Raw genomic sequence first — 17,995 nt, forward strand, 5'->3', positions numbered from 1 at the left:
CTTGTTGACAGTCATAGCACTTAGAGGGTGCTTTCCCTGGGGACTTATTATCAGAGAACCATTTCTCCTTTGCTCATGGGGGGATTAGGAGACCTGACCATGTGAGCTAGTTTGAGGGCCTTTGGAGAATTCCTTGTGTTTTTTAGACAACATTTATTGATTTTGCAAGTTAAACAGGGCCCATGAGACCGGCAAATAAAGAAACATAAAACATTAAAAGAGAAAATCAGAAACAAAAGCATAAGACTGCATATTGTGCCCCCACCAACATGCTGGCAATAAGATTTAGAGTATGACCAGTAACCTGAGCACCTGGTCAATTCCCCTCTAACCCCACCCTATCCCCTTAACATGCAGTGAAGTTCATCACTTCATCATCCACCAGTTGTCATATAAAATTGACAGGTTTCAACACAATGCCTGCCATATCTTTAGATGTTTCTATTGACAGCCCCGGGCCTTATACACTGCCACCTCTAAACCCATACAATATTCTGGGCCACTTTTCCACACCCCCAGGGATGGGGCAGTGGCCTTCCACTCCCTTGCTATTCCTCGGATCAACAGAATCAGACCCAGGAATAATAAGGACAGCCCATAGCGATTACCTCCCAGTGTATATGCAATATGAAGGAGAATGAGTTTCAGGTCCATCGGAATTATCAAGTTCAAGTCCCCACCCAAACAGGACATCACCCTGCACTAAAACTGATCTAATGCTGGGCAGCCCCATACTGTATGTAAAAATGTGCCATCCTTCATGTCACAGTAAAGACTGCTCTGGTTGGAAATCACTCACATCAGCCACAACCGTTGATGGGTAAAATAGACCCTATGGAGATATTTAAACTGGATCAACCTGAGTCTGGCTGCGATGGCCGCAGCCATTGGCAGCCCCAGAGCCTCAGTCCAATCCTTCTGCTTCAAACCCCCTACATAAGACTCCACACCCATCAGAGAACAATTAACATGTCTGAGCATTTGGAGATAAGACTCAGGTAAATCTTTGCAATCTTGTGGTCAGCAGGTACCCCATTATAAGTTTGCCCTCTAAAGGGTTAAACTCAGGAAGATCCGATAAGGCAACAACATATGGGGTCAATGCTTGGCAGAGCTGAAGATAGTGAAGAAACTGGCCACAATGGAGTTGGTATTCTGCCTGCAGGTTGTGAAAAGACTTGAGAACCACCCCGCTCATGATGTCTCCCAGAGTGGATATCCCTATTAGATCCCATCTCCTGAAAACCCCCAACACAGCCACCTGTGGCAGCAGACGGCCCGCTACAGTGGAGTCCACTGTTTCAGCATCCCCCACCACCCCATCCATTGGAGGGAAGGCCTCCACTGAGTCAAGACCACTCTAGTCACTCGAAGGAGACCACTGCAATCACATTCACCATACAGATAGGAAATGAGAAGAGTGGCCATAATTGTCCATTTTTTGGATGCATTAGCGGGATCACCCTGGATATCATACCATCAGTCATTAATAACCAGGAGCTGCAACACCTGATAATACGACTCAATATCTGCTGCGCAACATCCCCACAGTAGGTAAATTGAAAACATTTATTGAGGGCAATGTGTGGGGTCCCGCTCTCCCAGAGCTTAATATTGATAACAGAGTTTAAAGTACGAAACCATTGTCAGGGAATGGCGTATGGGAAATGTTACAATTTGTATAAAAACCTGGGCAACAACACCATTTTAAAGATTTTGGGCCTACCAGTTAGGGACAGAGGTAAAACTGGACAATCTCGAACATCGTCTCTCAATCTAGCAAGTACAGGTTCTAGATTACACACCTATGTCAGCGCAGCGTTGGGGGACCCCAGACATCCTAGCTATTTAAACCCACCTGACCCTATCAAGATTCCTTGTTTTCATGTTTTGCACCACCACCTTATTCTGGTGGGGACCCGGCCCACCCTTTTGGTGATCTCCCCCAGATACCTTCTTGTGCACTCTGGTGCTGATCCAGCAGTCCGCCTCCTTAACAAGCGCCCTGGGGTCAGTGAGATTGCTGTCAATAAGGTACTGGCATAGATCAGTTAAACAAAGACTGAACAAGTGCTTTCTTACAATCAAATTATACCGCCCCTCATAATACTTCACTTCACTGCCCTTCACCCAACTATACAGTGCCTGACATGATGAGTCCACACAATCTAACCACGACTAATGGGCAGCTTCTGGTTGCCCCTACACTTCTACCTGCACTTTATATAGTCAAGGCCATACTTTCTGACTAGGATTGCCTTCAAGGGGGAAATACTTCATCCTGTCTCCCTTATCTAGGTCCAGTAGGGCATCACTCCCCTTGCTAGGGATATGCTTCTAGAGGCGATTCTCTAATCCAACTAAAGGATCCTATGCATCTGCATTGCCACCTCATACGTTTCAAACCACTTGCAGATGTCATCCTCAACAACAAAGTCAGGCACCAGACCTTTGGTAATATGGACCGTCTTGTCTCCAGAGGGCACTTTAGAAATGCTGCCACCATTACTGCTGGACCCTGCCTGTCTGACCTTGATGTCCAGCTCCTTAATACTCAGTTTATGTTCAGTATTCTTCTCCTTTCTCTGCCTCAGCCTTCTTTGCCTCCATGGCCAGTTTCTTTTCCTCTGCCTCCTTTGCCAGTTTCTTTGTTCGCTGGGCCATCTGCAGGCAGAACTCCCCCTCCGCCTTCCTTTCCACCAGCTCCTCTGGGGACAGGCTGCGGGAAGATACACTATTCAATTCCCTGGGAGGGAGCACCATTCCAGGGGTCAAATATTCCCCCTCAACTGCAGGTGGTACCACAAGAAGGCCTTCACCAGGCCCTTCCCTCTCATCATCATCTCCCTCTGTAGCTCCAACCTGTGACTGCTGAGCTTCTGCCCAGGACCTCAGTGCCTTTAAGAGCTCCACTTTCCTGGTGGCGATCTTTGCTGGAATTCTCCTCACAAGACTCTTTGAGCTGGGCCACAGTGTAGGCATCCATGTTGGCCAGCTCACCCACCATTCTTGAAGGTGCAAGTTTAAGCACAACAGTGAGGGAAAGAATTAAGAAAACGTCAAAAAGGTGAATCAAAGAGAATATAAACCTCAAATTAATCTTGGGTATGGGATGGTAGTTCAACACAAAATCATTCTATGGCACTGCAGAAACACAAGTCCTAATCCTCAATGCAGATCATCAATGTAATCAATTGTGTTGTTGGTTGGCAGGAGTGTGAGCCCTGGTCAAGCAGCAACCACAATCCCTAAAAGGGTGACACACAATCCAACCTAAATTAACCCATGCTCAACCCTCTGGTAGTTTGGCACAGAGCAGTTAGGCCTAACTTAAAGGCAATGTGTAAAGTGTTGGTGCAACACCTCAAATAGCAAAAAAAATAATCATGCAAAACGGATCCCACACCAAGTCAGAGAAATAGAGTGGTTTTTAATAAGTTAAACAAGACCAAAACTGCAAAAATCCAACCACTAAAGCCGGAGAATTGCAATTTTAGTGAAAATAACCCAAATCTCACAAAAACACCAACTGTGGGTGTCTGGTCACACCAGATCTGGACAAAGTCCCAAATTCAGGCTGACTGCAATGGAGCTACAGGCACCCAGTTAAGCCTGTTGAACAAAGTACTTTGAATCCGGGTTTGTGGAGCATTGCGCGGATCCGAGTCGAAGCTGAATTGCGAAGTCAAAGAATTGTGTCAGTTCCAAGGAGCTTCCAGACTGTGATGCAAGGCCCTGCATTATTTTCAGGGATCTCTTTGATGAGGAGTTGCGATGCACAGTCTGGGGTAATTCATTGGTTCCAAGGAGCTGCAAGACTGAGGTGCAGGTCATGGACGAAGCTGCCTTTGATGAGGAATGCGAGGGCCTGCACCGAGGATGCGTCACACAGCGGCGGTCTGGAAGAGGCTGCAGAGGCCATGCAGGTCTTTGCAATGGGTCCAATCCACGCAGTAGGGGCGATGCATCAGTTCTTCCCAGGGTTGTGCTGTGCTGACTGCAGGACTGGGGGGTGGGCAACTTGGCATGGTAGACTCACACTTAGACCATATTTTGGGTTCAGGTTGTTGGAGCCTCCTCTACCAGCCAATTAGCCCTTGGAATCACTCTGGTGGCCCTGGGTTCAACAGATGCAGGTCCAGTCCTTCTCACCATGGCAAAAGGGCAGAAGGCAGCAGGTCTGCATAGAAGGGCAGCTGTCCTTCAGAACAGCAGTTCAGAAGAGTAGCAGTCCTCTCAGCAGTACAGCAGTCCTTCCTCCTGAAAGAGTATGCACAGCTCCGGAAGTGTGCTGAAGAGTTGGTGTCTGAGGTCCAATGTTTATACCCAGTTGTGCCTTTGAAGTGGGGAGGAGCTTCATGAGGCATGCGTTTGTAGTGCACAGGTTCCATGCATTCCTGGCCATGGCTCCAGGCTAACTTCAGGGGGTATGCAGCCCTTTGTGTGGAGACAGGACACAGCCTATCCAAGTATATCCAAGTATAACAAGGGCTGTTCCCAGCTTATCCCCCTCATCCTGCTAGTTGCCCCATCCAGGCACACCTAAGCTCCATATTATGTGTGGCTGTCTAGGAGGAATAAAAAAAGCCCAGCTGTCAACTAAAAATCAAATCAAATCATATCAGGGACATTTATTCAGCGCACAAATCACTCGAAAGTCTCATGGCGCTTGCAGACAGCAAACTACACCGTCATGTGACCCAGATACAGGCTGAAGCCACCAAATGGTAAAGGCAGTAGAATGGGGCATTTGTAAAAGTGGGATCTTCAAGATTTTTATTTGAAATCTGACTTTACTATAATATAGGATTTGTCATTACAATTGCAAGAACACCAAACATGAACTGGTTACTCTGTTCCATTTGGAAATTACAGCTTAACCAATGTAATAAGATAAACCCAATGTTATACTATGGGAGAGATAGGCCTTGCAATAGTAAGACACACATTTTTCCCTAACAGGACATGTAAACCCTACAAGTAAATGTCCTACTTTTTAAATGCAATTGTTAGACTTGGCATCTTTGCCGTGGTTTCCCCAGACTTTTTGCCTCCGCCGCTTGTATTTTTGATGCCGTGCTGGATTTTGTTTGGCTGGCTTAGACTAGAGCCCCCCCATTTCTAACAGCACTGCACCTGGTCTCTGGGTTGTCAGAGATACTCTCGGGGTGACGCATGTTTATTAAAAAAGGAAGGTCTGGTCCTGGTAAAAGGTTTATTTTGCCTGGTTGAAATGGCAGTTTAAAGCTGTGCACAGAGGTGCAATGGCAGGTATGGGCATGTTTAAGGTGCACAAAACAACACACATTCCCTTCTCCTATTTTATTTCTACATTTGGGATCCAACTCAGACCTAAATAAAAAATTTTAACAGACACTATTAATTACTCTGTGATCTTCATCAAGTATACCAAAACCATAAGAGAATTCCAGGCCGCTAAATCACACATTTCTATTCATTCAAGTGAGAAAAAACATTACTATTAAATAATAAATTCTATTCTATTCAAGTTTTATTTATACTCAAACGTGAAACTAATATGTTATACATAAAAAGCATGAATATTCATATATTAAACCAATTTTTAAAAACATTTATGTAAATTCATAAGCGTATTATTGAGAATCATAATTTTTTTTTTTTTTAAACAATAGCAAGAGAACAAACTGTTGACGCAGTGTTTTGGTGTATAGGTGTTCCGTCACCTTCTTCAGGACAATACTACATTCATTAAAAACAATCTAGACAAACAATATAAAAACTTGCGTTTGAGAACTAATAAAAATATAATTTTATAAAAACATTCCCTGTTTACAAACTATACTTTTTTAGCGTCATGGAACAAATATTTTTTTGATGGTTTGGGTAAATATTTAGATTCACGGAGATTCAAAGGGGCTTATAATCAATTTTAGAAGCATTAAGATTAATTTTGGCTATGTAACTTCATAATTTGTCCAGGCCGTATTCAATTAGCTATACGAGGTGGCTGGTCTTTATATTTTAAATTACGAGACAAATCCAGCCTTTAAATCCTGTTTACCTTATATCATGTGGAAGGCTAGTTACAAGAGCAATATATCACAATAATAAATACCTTTAGATACAATGCGGTTCTTTCTTATTCAGCGTATATACTCTCAGTCATAGCCAGACCCCCAGAACTTCTTCTTAATTTTTGATAGCTGTATGGTCTGTACATTGTGGGAGCCTAAAAAGGTATTTGTTAAAAGAGTGTTATGCCCCTAAAGTCCTTGTTATTCATTGCAGAGTAAGTACCACTGTACTACATTTGATTAAGCCCCACCTTGACAAAATCTTATTCTTAATCATGTAGCGCCAATTTTTCTTATCCTTGGTGCTGCTGAGTAATGGGTTTATCGCAAGCCAATCTAAGGAGTATGATAAGAAGATGTTATAATTTGAAACCATGTATACTGTATAGACTTCTATACTCCATTAGATGTATTATTTAAAAATTGCTTTTATTCACAAACATCGGAAAACCGGGGGCAAGAACCCACCTGCAGTTTTTTCTGTAACCCTTTCTACGGACGTTACATGATTATCTCAGACTAGCTGGTGATCTGTAACACAAGGATTTAGATTTTCATTTCAGTGGGGTGGTTCTTTATCTTGATATTATTTTAACTGTGATTCATTATTTTAACTGTGATTCATTAATACATTTACCCACAGCCTCACCTTTATTAAGCTTGGTATAGCACCATAGTCAATTTCTGCTATTTCCCGGTGGTAATAAGATATATCGTTAATCTATAAAAAATATAAATGTAGTTATTCCCTTATATGGGAGTTCGAGCATTGCATACTCATATGTACGGCTATTTATTCATCCAATAGTATCAGCATTCCAGTGGCAGGGATATACCCTATAGTGGGGACTTTCAATTCTCCTGTCTTTGATGGTTGTGTCTCTTGTTGGGGTGTTTGTTGCCGCCAAACCAAGACATTAATCTGTGTATTAAAACAAGCAAACCCACAGGACTTATAAATATGTCCATAGAATTTTACTTATAATTATCACGTTTATGAGGAAAATTAATTCTTTGATTATGAAAACTATATGCAAAAGTTTATTAAACTTAAAAGTTTTTAATCTAAGACTCTATGATTACTATGGAGACAAACACATTGCACAATGTAACCTTATGTCTTCTCCCTTCTTGTATTAAGGTTTTGATAAAAGCTTGGTTACAATAATCAGAATTCCCGACCCGTTGGGTTCTAAACAGGGCTTTACCCCGAGATCTGTAAAGGCTAGCCTCCGTCCGTATCGTTCGCTTACCGTAAATGCTTCGACATTAATGCTTGAGCGGACGGATTTTCAAAAAACGCCTGTAGCGTCGCTTTGTGGTGTCGTCATAGGCTCATTGGTTACACCTGGGCTTTTCGCGGTTTCGCTCTTTACGAAGTAAGATACTTTGATATGTGAGCGTACAGCGGCCATCTTTTAAGGAGTTCTGCCCGATGTTGTATCATTGAATATTGTGGGCGATACTCATAAAGCCGCTGTTTTTAAAGTTGCCGCAAAGAATTGTATCATTATATTTACATATTATAAATACCTCATTGTGAACGAAACTAGATATTGCAGTAGTTTCTAATTTTATTCACCCACAATGTCGAATTGTGACGGCCATATAACAAAACTCATAGCCAGTTTTATTACTGAATCTTACTTATGGAAAAAACAAAACAAAAGTAGTTATTAGACAACTTATTTTAGATCGACCTATTTGCTTTCTGCCAGTGATATATGGTTCAATCAAACCGCTTGTGTTTGATGATCCAAATACACTATCGCAACTCAATTGCAGAGATTACCTGATGTCTTGGCTTGTGTAGTTTCCCAAGTAATTTCTTGGTCAGTAATGTAAAGTGCATGTGTATATGCACAACATACATGTATATGATGCCCCATACTTATTAAGCATTAATACCTCCATCACTGCACCTGAAAAGATAAATACATTCCTAGTCTTGTCGGAGATGATCGATTATCTGTAAGTCAACTAATTCTCTACTGAATAATTCATTATGGTATATTCTTGGATACACCTCTCTAATTTAACCTACTCTAATCTCCCATATGAATCTTTGGGTAATAACTCATTGTCCACTACACAACTGGCCATCCGACGGGATGTTAAATTAATTGTTCCCATTCCTCTTTACTGTTGAGTCCACATTTGTATGTATTGAACTTCGACATGTAAAACTGTTTTCTCTTTTATCTTTTTGCTGTCACATCTCCCCCTCTGATGTTTACTTGTATTGTCTCAATAATGCACCACCTCAAGTTTTCTATTTTGTGTTCTTTTTCAAGCCAGTGTTCTTCTAAAGGTGCGTTTTTTCCTTTTGTACGAATCGCAGATTTATGTTCATTTAATCTTAACCGTATTTCTCTGGATGTTTCCCCAATATAGCCTTTGTCGCAAGGACACATTACAAGGAAAATAACATTTTTAGTACGACAGTTGACTAGGCTTTTTTGGTAATGAGTAATTTTGTTACATGTTACGTTGGTTCCTTTTATGATGTTATTGCAATTATTACAACCACCGCAGGGAAAATTCCCTGTTGGGTTTGAGCCGTCAATTGTTCGTCAGGATTTCCTTTTTGTAGAATTGGGGTATGTGTGTACTAAGCAATTCCTTATAGTCTTATTCCTCCTGAATGAGAACAGCGGTTTTGGCAAATCTATTGAGTTATCATTATTCAATAGATGCCAATTTCTGTTGATAAGATTTTTTATCTTGTTGCTATGGCTCATAAAGTTGGTGACACATACTATCTGTTGAGATTGTTCATTATTCTTTACGCTGTGTTCAAACAGACTATCCCTGTTGTAGTACTTGGCACGCTTATAGGCTATTTTAACCAGCTGTTTAGGATATCCTCTATCCATTAATTTTTTAGTTAATGTTTTAGCATGGAACTCAAAATCTTTCGTATTCGTGCAATTTCATCTAATTCTAAGGAATTGAACTAAGGGAATGTTACTCCTCTGGCTTAAGGGATGGTAACTATCAAAATACAACATAGTGTTTCGGTCAGTGGGTTTGGTATAAAGTTCCACTGATAGAATACCCTCTGTGTCCTTTATCGTAATGTCCACGAATTCACATGTTTTGTTGCTGTACGCTGAAGTAAACTTCAGGTTATTATCTCCTAGATTTAACCACTGTATAAAATAGTCCAAATCCTCCTTTGTGCCTTGTCAAATGAAAACAACGTCATCTATAAATCGTGACCAGTAGCTTATATTTTCAAAGAAAGGGGAAAGTTTGTTAAATATATGAATTTCCTCAAAAGAGGACACATAAAGACATGCCAGGCTGGGAGCACATGTGGTTCCCATGCTGGTCCCCTTGATCTTTCTATAAAAGTCTTCTTTGAATAAAAAGATGTTATTTTTCAATATGATCTCTATGTATTCATCTACAAAGGTAGAATGGGATGACAAGTCACCTTCTTCATTATTCAAGAGGCCCATAACCATACGAATTGTATCATCCTGAGGGATGTTCGTATAGAGGGACTCTATGTCGAGCGTCACTAGCCACTGTGTCTATGCATTAAAGGGTAAGTTTTACACTTTATGGACCATATCAGTAGTATCCTTGATATATGCTCTTTGTTTAATTACCAAGGGCTGCACACATTTGTATATTGAAAATCCTATAATACCAGCAATCTATGGTTTACCGAAGGTACATAAAAACATGCAGAACCCTCCAATGCCGCCCATAGTCTCCTGCATAAATTCCTTAACGGAACCATTAAGTAAATACGTCTACAAATTGCTATATTTAAGTATATGAGTAGATAAATCCTGCCAAACAGCTGTTGTTTCTGCACGTACCACAACAAGATGCATTCTTAGAGATAAACTGTGACATATCTACCATCATATATCAGTGTCAAAACTACAGACAGTGTTCTATTTGAAGCACAAATCCAGAAGACTGATCCCACCAAGATGCTGCACTGAGGGATAATGTTGGTGTTCACTGTCAGGCGTAATGCAATGAAGATGATGGATCAGTTAATGCCCAAAGTCAATAAGGAAAGGGACGTTTAAAATATAGAGTTTACCACACAGCACACAAGTATACAATAAATTAGAAGTTTTAAAACATTGTGTGTACATTTTTGTTAAGCATTTGCAGTTTCCAACTTCATGAATTTGAGAAGTTTGTTACCTTTACAATTCTTCACTGATGCTTTTATAATATTGCTCATAACTAATTGCACACAGAACCATAACAAGATCAAATGCAGTTTGCCTGAGACCCAGGACAATGAGACAGGAATAATTGGTACACATTTCACAAGTGAACAGGAGCAGGCAGTAGCTAAATAAAGTAAAAACACCAAGTTCCTTTCTAGGAAAACATATTTGCTAAAAATGTGATAAAGCCAAGAAGAAAACTTTTAATGAACATATTGATTGCTATTTACCAGAATAATAACCTCATTAGGCTTTATTGAATGACATAGACTGAGAATTGCCTCTGCAGGGCCCATTTACCAGATTTTCATAGACAGTTAGCTATAGTAAATAAACAAATTTGATAACTTTCCACCTAACGTTTGCCACATAAATACTGTAAAGGTCCTTGATGAAAATGGCACAACAGAAGACAACCAAATTAAGCTAGATATCATTTACATGGCAAGATTTCTCGCTGATGAACTATTATTCCAACCAGAACAATTCTAAGACGCTTTTCTGGGTCATTATTAATTACCCACGTGATCCATATACTAGGAGTAATATATAATGTATGACTTTGCACTAAATTTCCCATCACTTTTGATCTTAATCTCTGAATGACCTTCAAATGAACGTTGCCCTGTCAGCCCTAGCCGAGAAATAAGGAAAGCTCTACAAATCAAACAAAACATTCACATGTTTTTTTTCATATTTGGCTTCCTTTAAAACTAGGTCATGTTTGGATGTTGTTTTTGAACAAACATTATCGTTTGTATTCTTTATTTTATCATAATGATGCAATTTGACACATCTTGGCATCAGGTGAAAGATCCCTACAAGTGGATAAGTTCTCTAAGGAAACCTGCCTAATTGGTGCCACTGGGACCGCCACGCAGGCTCCTAAATCAACACGCTCACCATGTGGTGAGTATACAAATTATAACTGTTGTTTTTAAAAGGGGGGTTTTATTTTACTGCTGAAAGTAAAATGTTATTTGGGGAAAAAGACAATTCAGTTCAGTAAGCAGCTTACCAAACTGTGCAGGGTTAGTTGACAGATTGATGACTACTGCTGTCAGGTTATCATGCTATAAACCCTGGCCACCTGATTCCCAGGGATTCTTTCTTGTACAAAAGTCATTAGTGTTTTGCATGTCTGCACCTCGCCTCATTTGCAGGCTGTGAAGTAATGGTCGCACCTGCACAGTGCTCATTAAAGCCTGCAAACAAGCAATTGTCAAATACATTTTACTCTCTTTGGAGTCACCTGCCTCATTGGCTTTGATAATGTCACCCACGATATTAGCCAATAAAGTATTTAGTAATGGCAGCTAGAGCGACATTTTGGTCACTCGGATGGGGAAGAAAACGTGCAGACGGCATGGGCAGCTCGGCGTCCCGTACCCTAGTCTACCTCATTTTACCTTACAACGTCCTTACATTACTCTCTGTCAGCTGATTGTCGTCTACAGGCAACTGTGTTTCATAAGATTATCTATTTTCTGTGCAACTTTATCTAACTTGTTTGGCAGTGTTTCTGTTGGAAAATGCCATACAGTAATGTCAAGGAAAAGATACAGCAGCAGTACTCTTGTCACTTATAAATGGAATGTAATTAGCAACTCTGTGGCATCCATTCAATAATGTTTAAGCATCTACTGTGGTTAGCTTATTTTTTGTCCCTGGACCAGACTCTTGTCAAAACACACTTAAGACAACTACTTGCTTGTTTGCATAAATCAAGATCGATAGTTAGCCAAGCTCCTTGGTTTAGGAGCTGAGTCAAATATCCAGGGTCAAAAATAGATATTATTAATCATCCTGTTTCTTTGATATGCTTTATATATGCTTTAATCTTTAAATGTTCTCCAGTACACCTTTAGATTTTTCTGCAGATAATGTACCCTATGCTGAAACATAAACTATAATTAGGTGTCTAGACGGAGCTTTCTATGTATCCCAATTGCTCTGAAAAGAAATGTCAGATGGACTTTTAAGGGTTACAAGATTAAAGAGAAATGGCTGATAATTCAATTTAAACTGAAAATGATTAAATACTGATACATCAAAAAATCTTCTATTGTTCCTGATTTCTAGAAGTAGAATATCAGTGCCAGATTATGGTAGAATAGGGTTGCATGCCAATATGGATCATATCTAAGAGTACAATAGGTTAGCAGTACAATATTTCTGGAAAATTATAATCCATTCTCGATTGAGAATCATGTACTATAGTATAAAATGAAAATGCCTGTGTCTCTTTGGGCCAGGTGTCCAAAGGTTTTTATTAGGGTGCAAACGGCCCGATTCCCATTCGAGACTGCAAAAAAAGCCTTTTTTAATGTACAAAGCACTATTTTGCTATTTGGTAACCTGTTATCAAATCGCACAATGGGTTTGTGATTCAGTATTATGACGGGCGTGTTAAAGGTTTCCCTTCCTAATTCCAAATTGCAATAGTATGTATAAATGTTTCTTTTACCAAAATACGGTAGCAAATCATTCTCATTTTACTGCTTACTTCACATAAGAGGTACCCTATTCACAAACTAGAAGGGGTCCCAAAGGAACCCCTTACTCTTAGTGAATGTTTGTAAAAACGTTTTTTAAGAGCAGGCCACTCTCCCACGGGCCATAGCCTACTCTTAAAAAACTGTAAAGAAAACTTTTCATTTTTCATTTTGGAACACATCCCGTTTTCCTTTAAGGAAATCAGGCTTCATTTATAAAAAAAAACCAAAAAAAACAACAACATTGCTTTATCTAAAAGCAAGCACAGACATAGTAGTCTGGTTACTCCAGCAGGCCACCATCCCTGTGATTGTTGTGATTTCCAATAAGTCACAAACCAAGACCTACCTCATGAATATTCATGAGGTAGGACTATTTGTGACCCACTGGGAATCACTTAATGTGTCCAACACACATTTGTACATAGCTGTTTGCAATTACCGAACACAGAATCGCAAAAGAGCTAAGTACTTCTGGCCCTAAGTGACTTACGTCCCAAGAATCAGAAAGAGCCCTTTTTGTTTTACCTTCTTTTAAAGGCCATGTTCATATCAACAACATTTTTAAAATGAATATTTTATCAGCAAGAATATGTAAAGCCTGATTACATTCCCTTGCTGTAACCAGGATATTAATTACATTTGTATTAATATATGAGTAAGTGACATCAAACTGAATAGGATCGTAAACATTCAATATATAGTGAACAACAATAATCATTAATTCCAGAAATAACCATCTGTCTTTAGAACCATTCTCCTGAGACAAAATATCAATATGTAATGATTTATAAAGTAGCATTACCATTCCATTCTAATGTTTCTAGTCTAAGATTAGTATTGTGGAGTAAAGCGACATGAACTTCACGACGTGAGCGGTTGGATAAAACTCCCTACCTTTTAAGAGGTTTATTAAAACACTTTACATTCCATGAAGTCATTTATGTAAGATAAAAAGATATCTCCATAATGAATTGAACCACAGAACAGGAAAACTACAGATACAAAATATTAATATACAAAAGTGTAAACAATTCAAAAAGTTATAAGATATCATTAATGATAGAAACTTTTGAATTTTTAATAGTGCAAACTTCACAATGTGGTGTAGAGAGAGACTCATTATGCCAAATGTAACTATTTCAATGTGTGCACCTCATAATTACAGAGTACAGCTCAATACAGCACAGGTAGCCAAACAGCAAAGCTGCTTAGTGTTGTCAGGTCAGGTTAACACCTTGATTAAGACTATTACAACAGCAGCCTTGGTTTCTTGTTGGTGCCGCAGCTGTTGAGCCTTCCCCAGTCCCAGGATCCCCTTGGGTGTTACTTGGTCTCTGATGACTGGAAGAAAGAATTTCTGTGTCCGTCTTCTGATCTTTTGGAAAAGGGTGGGGATCCCCTTGGAAAATATACCTAAACCCTTGGATTGATGAACAGACCCGCAAGGTGTTAGAAGAAGACGAGCTTTAACGCTTTGACTCTGGCTTCGGTAAGTCATTGCAGGATGAGGCTGTGGCTTAGGAAACTCAGGATATGGATCAGGAAACTGAGTAATCTAGTACAGGACTTCTACCTGGAGCAACATGCCGACCTAAGCCCTGGGCTAGTGGAGTCTGTTGATATCTTTAAGAGGAAAGAGACACAGGCCTTCACCTGTATGTTACTCATGAGCATGAAGCCTTGCTAGGTGCTGTTCGGCAGTACTTGGGGTGACCAGAATTGTCTAACCTGCAAAATGATTTTGAACAGACCGTTCTTCGCATTGCTGTCATCCCTGGACTTCCTGGATTCAACATCAGGCAGATTCTGTCATGTATTCCAGAAAAGGCAGGCTGTGCAGTTATGCACTTGGCCTACAAATAAGGGAGACAATACTGTGCTAAAGAGGTCTTCTTGCCTTTCGGTGGCAATCTTAATGAAATTCAGAAACTGTTGGACTGCACCATCTGTGACATTTTTTCTGCGTGGCACTTTGTAGATATCCACAAAGACAAGGCGATGGTGAAACTATTTCTCAATATAGGGTCTGAACTGGGCAAACAGGAACTGAGCTATTGTAGAAGATCCCTCAATTGGGCATTGGAATTTCAGAGCCCTGAAATAGTGAACTGTCTGTTACAAGCTTCGGTAGGTGTATGTTGGCTAGACTCCTTTGTATGGTGGCAAGTACCGAAAGGACCAGAGCATTCATCAGCTGCTGAGGCATTTTGGATCCAGAGAGTGGTACTCTGATGGGTGTTTGGATATGAGTAGTGATGTGGAGGAGCAGGATGCAACCTATGACAACTTTATTTTCAACAGTCTGTAGCATAAGAACTGAGCTTAGCATTAACTGTCAGGCAGGAGCAAGAGTGATGAAGGTATGAGTTCACTAATCTGTGCTGGTCACTCTCTCCCCATACACACTGTCAGATTGAATGTGCCACTCAGACCCGAGAACAGGTGTGGAATGAGAGAAGGAATCCTTTGCAGCAACAAGGATTCAGCAATAGTTGACTGAAATGTTTGGTTGTCAAAGTAAGCATCCCATGTCATTTGAATACAATTTACAAATGGCCTCAGTACAAGGTACCTTTGTTCATGGAAACAGTTGACTGGCAGCAATTCCTTACAGACTAATTTGCAAATTAATCTCAAATTCCCATCTCTTGGAATGTTTCCATTCCCATTCTACAGAGAAGAACACTTAAGGAGACCATTACCCTGTTAGATCAAAGTGCCGCTCACACATGTTCAGGTGGTGTCATTGAGAGCTATCTGTCTTTATACTTTCTTTATGAAAATGCCAAGTAATATCAGTGCCTACTGCTGGCTGCTTACATACCAAACCTTCTCCATAGACTTGAGTGATGCAGTAGTTTGCTCTGAAGTAGATTAGAGGATTACGTATTTTATCTTTGAAGGGCAGTTCTACTCTACTTAAGGCCAACTGTGGCAAACAGATATTAGGATGATAGATGTAGAAGCTAAAGGCACTTGCTTGCTCACTGTTCCAACAATGGTGTGAGCACTTTGATGACAGAGATACTGGGTCATGAAGTCTTCGGGCTACAGAATAATTGTCATGTGATTCATAATCCTCTATAAGAAGCAGTAGTACAAAAGCATGTTGTGATATTGACAGAGGATGTGAACCCGGACACTTGAAGGTGTTATCCTGGCACCGACATTAGAAGTTCCCAGAATAACTGCAGCTGCCAGTATTGCACAAGGTAACTGGCCAAAAGAATGTGCTCATGGACTTTATGCAGGAAAGTGCCCCTTTTTGCATGGTTACCTCCCACTTTTTGCCTGAAACATGATGCTTTTTTTGACTTGGTGTGCTGTGGGTTAATGCAAATCAGGTTCCCAGGGCCTGTGTTATTTCCCAAAAATGTACTTCTGTACCCACAATTGGCACATCCCTGGCCATAATTAAGCCCCTTACAAAAGGTACCATGGGCACCATGGGCACTGTGAGCAGGAAAGGCCTCTAAGGGCTACTGCACCTATTGTGCCACCATTAGAAGCCCTGTACCTTAACACCCACACAGTGCCATTACAGTCTGCGTGTTTTGGTGCGGGTAAAAGTGAAGAGTCAACATGGCACACATCCCTCTGTGCCATGCCTACAACCCGATGCCTAGGTAAGCAAACTCTCTAGCAAGGTGCACGAGCTGTCAGGTGAGGGTACAGTGGCCTGAGCCCTGTATCCCTACAGTGTCTAGGTCCATTCTTACACATTATGTGTAGTAAAGCCATGAAGAGTATATGGTCTGGGAGTTGGTCATTATGAATTCCACAGCTCCATAATAGCTTTACTAAAATCCGGGAAATTTGGTAGCAAACCTCTCAACACATTAAACCCACGAATGATGCCAGTGTGAGATTTAATGTACAATGCACTCCGACGGCATCTTAGACGATGCACCCTGAAAAATAACCAGCCCTGGTGTGATTACTGAATGGGGGCCTGCCATTTTCCACTACCAGACAGGTTTCTGGACCCCTGGGTAGAGAGCCTCCGCTCGTTGGGTCCAGAAACAAAACTCATCCTTAGCAGAGGTGTCGTGCCTTCTCCTCTAGGATGGGCTGGGTCCACGAAGGGGAAGTTACACAGGCCTGACACCTGTGTGAGCTGTCACTGCCTTTTGCTGCCCCCAGCAACTGTCCCCCACCTGTTCTGGCCCCCACTTGGGATGGAATGATTGGTAGCAAAGCCAAGCTAGGAGGAGAGGTATGCCGACCTTTGCCAATGTGACATCCTCAGGTGGGGTAGGTGAGTTGAAGCACACATCTCAGTCCCCTCCATCTTGAAGATGAGGGGAAGCAACCAATTAGGAAGAGGCTCATACCCCCCTCCCACTGGAGGGTGGGATACTAGGGGGTGTACCCACCCCAAGGAAGGGACCCATAGGTCCCGACCTGCACACCCAATTTAGTATTAGGGGTGAGTCTGAACCTTTCCTCCTCAAATTCAGGGAACAAAGATAAAGGACCGAAGAGCTGTGCTGACCCAGGAAGAAGAGCACATCTACTGCTTTGACCCCCAGCCCTACCGGCCTGTCCAGTCTCCGACCTGTGTACAGCAAAGAGCCCTGCATGTCCAGCAGCCCCCCAGATCCCTGCAACTATCTTACAGACTCTCTCCTGTGAGCACCGGATCTGGTCAAGCAAAGACTCACCCACAGAATCCGGATCCCAGTATCTCCGTGATTCTGAACAACTCTGCATCCGATGCCCACGGTCCAAGTTCAAGTAGCCCACCATGAGGACGTCTCCCCAGCAATCCTGACCTGGGATCTGGGGATCCCGACCTCCCTCAAGCTTCAAGATGATAGCTGCAGCCTCATCCTGAAGAGCCCCCCCGACCGTGATCTGAGCTGATAAGAAGACCTGAAGTCAAAAGACACCCCTGCACCTGATGCCCCATGGCCTTGGGTGGCCCAACCAATGGCGTCCAGGCATCTCCTAGGAATCCAACTTACCTCTCCAGCTGATGGCCATCTTCAGGAAGTCTCCCAGCCTGCAGCAACTTTGCCGAACCAAAGGTCTCCATTGAAAAGCACAGAGTCTGTGACGTCCTCTTGGCACACTGCACCCGGCTGCCTCTGTGCCACTGTTGGTGCAGCTTCTGTGCTGATGGGTGGCCTCTGCAGTGCTGATCCTAACTCCAGGAGTTTTGCTCCCACAGCCGAATGGCCTGCTCGCAAGCAGCCATTATCCAAAGGCCCCCTTAGCCTCATTGGCAAACACTGGA

The 17,995-nt window shown here is 41.6% G+C and overlaps 1 protein-coding gene and 1 pseudogene across 2 annotated transcripts in view; one reads left to right on the top strand and one right to left on the bottom strand.

Moving 5' to 3' along the window:
- FSTL5 (follistatin like 5) overlaps positions 1–17,995 on the bottom strand; it is a 2,810,134-nt gene that overhangs the window by 984,984 nt on the left and 1,807,155 nt on the right. The window lies entirely within an intron of this gene.
- LOC146862560 (NF-kappa-B inhibitor beta-like) lies at positions 14,261–15,064 on the top strand (annotated as a pseudogene).

The sequence above is a fragment of the Triturus cristatus genome, chromosome 2_2, assembly GCF_964204655.1.
Source record: "Triturus cristatus chromosome 2_2, aTriCri1.1, whole genome shotgun sequence".
Classification (NCBI taxonomy): Eukaryota; Metazoa; Chordata; class Amphibia; order Caudata; family Salamandridae; genus Triturus; species Triturus cristatus.